This window comes from Eucalyptus grandis, chromosome 1 (genome assembly GCF_016545825.1).
Source record: "Eucalyptus grandis isolate ANBG69807.140 chromosome 1, ASM1654582v1, whole genome shotgun sequence".
Lineage (NCBI taxonomy): Eukaryota > Viridiplantae > Streptophyta > Magnoliopsida > Myrtales > Myrtaceae > Eucalyptus > Eucalyptus grandis.
This window is the reverse complement of record NC_052612.1, coordinates 28501922-28505350: the sequence shown is the minus strand read 5'-3', so window position 1 is coordinate 28505350 and position 3429 is coordinate 28501922. Positions and strand designations below refer to the sequence as shown.

Genomic DNA, 3429 nt, shown 5'->3' with positions numbered 1-3429 from the left:
ACCATTAATCAAATTTAACAAAGAGTAACGAAGAATAAATTTATCATAAATATATCAATTTAGGATTTTTGGCTGTCAAAAAATTAGTTTGAGATAATTTTTTCACAAGTCTACCATTTTGATGTTATTGATGGTCAAAAAATTAAATTGAATTTATCACCACTAAATTGAGGTTTATATAACATGTAAATAGATTTAGATTATACAGAATAAATATAAAGTTTAATACAAATTCTTGAAAAGGAAAATCATTGCTCTTGTATCGAAACGAACCCCAAGAGTCAGGACACCTTTTCTTCTTTCCTGTTCGCCATTAAAGAGCTAGGAACTTTACAATGATGAGAACAGCAACACCCCCTCCCGCCAAAAAGATGTAAAAAGATCTGCAATAATTTCTATCTTCGGAGATAAATAAAGTACAAATCATTTCTTCAACTATGATTTATCGTTTGCGAGGTAAACTTTAGTGGGGCAACTTGAAGTTTTACAATGAAACGAACCATCTCTCTGTCATGCTCTGTTTCCCGGAGTGAGCTTTCACGTCCCCGTCCCCTGCCGCGCAGCCCCCGCAGAGGCGGCAGTCGGGTCCCCAGCTGCTGCAGCGGTGGCCGTACGATCATCTCCATTCGCCGCCGCCGCCGCCTCTGCTTCCACCGCCGCGGCTTTGGAATCATCTCCCCTACCCGTCAAATCGATGGAAGCCTCTCTGAACTTCCTGTAGATGTCGCCCCTGTAGAACTTCCTAGTCCTCAGGACCAGAAAGAAGGACACCATGCACCCAAAGAGCGTCGCCCCCGTGATCACCAGGAACGCCGTCTTGTAGCACTCGACGCCCTTGCACGTCAAGTCCTGGCCGTCTTTCCTCGCCAGCCCCGCGGCCGCCATCTGCCTCGCCGCCTCCCGGTCGTAGAGCCGGCCCGCCACCTTCACGTTGAGGATGTAGCTCCCGACGGCTCGCGCCGGCCCCCAAGTTGTACAGCGTGGAGTAGTACTTGAGCCCGAAGATTTCGGATATGATGGCGAACACCAGCGGCCACTGCGCGCCGAAGCAGAACCCGATGATGATCGACGCAGCGTAGAGAGAATTGGGGACGCCGAAGGCGATTAGAGGTGGCCGACGCAGGACAGGAGGAGGACGAGGGTCAGGAGGAGAGGGCGGGGGCACTTGTACTTGGTAAGGAGGATCTCGGAGGCGAACCCCGACACAACCCGGCCGAGGTAGTTCCAAATGCTGACAAGGGACACGAATGTGGTGGTGCTCCGGGAGGGGTACCCAAGCGAGTTCCCGATCTGGGCCAGGTTGTCAATGGTCGTCAGCGTCCCGCCAACGCCGAACGTGGTGGCAGTGAATAGTATCAGCATGTCGATGCTGAAGAGGGCCTGCAGGATCGTGTAGTCCTCGCCCCTGTCCGGAGGCCGGAGGATATTGCCGCAGCTGCACGCCCCCGTATGCTGCGGCGGAGGCAGCGCCAGCACAGGTTCGGAAGCGTGCAGCGGCGGTGGTGGCGGAGGAGTTTCGGCGACTACTTTGAGGTGATGGGAAGGGTCATTGTTCATGACGATCTCTCTCTTCCTCTTCCAGAGAGCAATCTCTTCCTTGACGACGATGAAAATCGGCAGGAAGAGCAGGAGGAGCACGACCGCAGCGCTTCCAGCGTACCCAATCCTCGAGAACCGGAGCTGGTTCTGCAGTATGATGATGGCCATGAGGAACCCGGCGAGGCCGAGCGAGACATACAGGAGCTTGTAGAAGACCTCGAGCTCGTTCTTCTGCCGGACCACCTCAAGGATGCGGATGGTGCGCAGGAAGACGACGGAGATGGCTGCGGGGAGCCAGGCGATGAGGAGGATGAGGGACTCGGAGTCGTCGCCGTAGAAGGCGTGGTAGAGCTGGGCCAGGATGGCGCCGCTCAGGCCGACGAAGCCCTTGAGCAGCCCGAGGATGGCGCCGCGGCTCTCCGGGAAGTTCTTGACGGCGGTGACGAGGGCGCCGGTGTTGGCGAACGACTGGGAGTTGGCGCCGATGCAGATGTAGAGGCACATGAGCCAGAGGCGGGGCCGGGCGGAGCGGCCGGTGACGGCGAGCCAGATCATGAAGTAGCCGAAGAAGTTCATGGCGGCGCCGATGGAGAGGACGACCCAGGGCGGGGTGACCTCGTTGACGAGGCCCGAGACGATGCCCACGTTGGCGCCGAGGTCCTTGAAGAAGCCGAGGAGGTTGAGGCTGGTCTGGTCGTAGCCGAGGCTGGACTTGATGTCCCCGGAGTAGAGGCTGAAGATGTAGGTGGCCCCGGCCACCGACATGATGAGGAGGGCGGCGAAGGCCATGAACCACCGCCCGAGGAGGGCGTGCGCGGCCAGCGACCTCGCCTCCCTCCAGCCGCCGCCGCCGGTAACGTCGGCCATCACCATTTTCGGCAAGTGAAGTCGGTAGATGTTTGTGTCGGGGTGTGCTGTGGTATGTTGATATGATTGATCCGTCTGAGAGGGGATATTTATGGACACGGTGGGGGAAAGGTCGAGGTCCGAGGGAGGCGTTTTCGTGTTGACCCGTGGGTTGACTGGGATTCTGCGTTTTGGTGGGAGTGGGACGGTGCCCTTTGGGCGAATGAAGCGTGGGCAAGTTGGGGCAGAAGCGATAGTGTTTTCTGGTTGCTGTGTGTACCCAAAATAAGAAGGAAGAAAGGAAGTGCTTTGGTCGTCGGGACTGATTGAACAGCGAACTGAACGGACCCGTCCGTGCCCGAATCGCGGGAAAACGACAAGATCCCCCACTCCCCACTGCTTCCGTGTGTACGTGAACGACAGGCAAAAATCTAGCCAACGGTACCTAAACATCAGGAAAATTAACCCCCAAAAAAAAAAAGTCATGAGCTTATTACTCTTATATTAATTTAGTTTTAAATTTTTTCAATTGTGTCAATTTAACTTTAAATATTTTCACGTTTTGTTAATGCAATTTATTCAATCAATTTTTAATGAAAGTCACCGACGTTGATGTCGGTCGTATAATATGATACTACCGATACTAATGTTGATAAATTTTTTAAATTTTCTTTTATATTTTAATTTTCTTTTTTTTTTTCTTCACCAATCACCGAACCTTGGCCATGGCTAATAACAGGCCAAAGACAACTACTGACGAGGGTCAACCTCACTAGCTAGCGAGGATTGGATTTGGCAAGGCTGACCCTCCCTGGAGGTCAGCGAGGGTGACCTCACCTACAATCATTGACTATCTCCGAGGCCTAGCATAAAGAAAAGAACAGAACACTATAAAATTTCAAGAATATAAATTAATAAATTTTATTCATATGAGCCCCAGTAATGCCACATAAAACGGCAAACATCCATGTTAGTATTTTTTGCCAACATCGGCCAAATGGATTGCATTGACAAAACATGAAAAGGCTTAAAATTAAATTGATA

At 52.1% G+C, this 3429-nt stretch overlaps 1 non-coding gene across 1 annotated transcript; it reads right to left on the bottom strand.

Moving 5' to 3' along the window:
- Positions 1-238: 238 nt before the first annotated feature.
- Positions 239-2606, bottom strand: LOC104439301. Its single transcript, XR_005549460.1, has one exon. It is a non-coding gene; the product is annotated as a hypothetical protein (transcript).
- Positions 2607-3429: the final 823 nt, after the last annotated feature.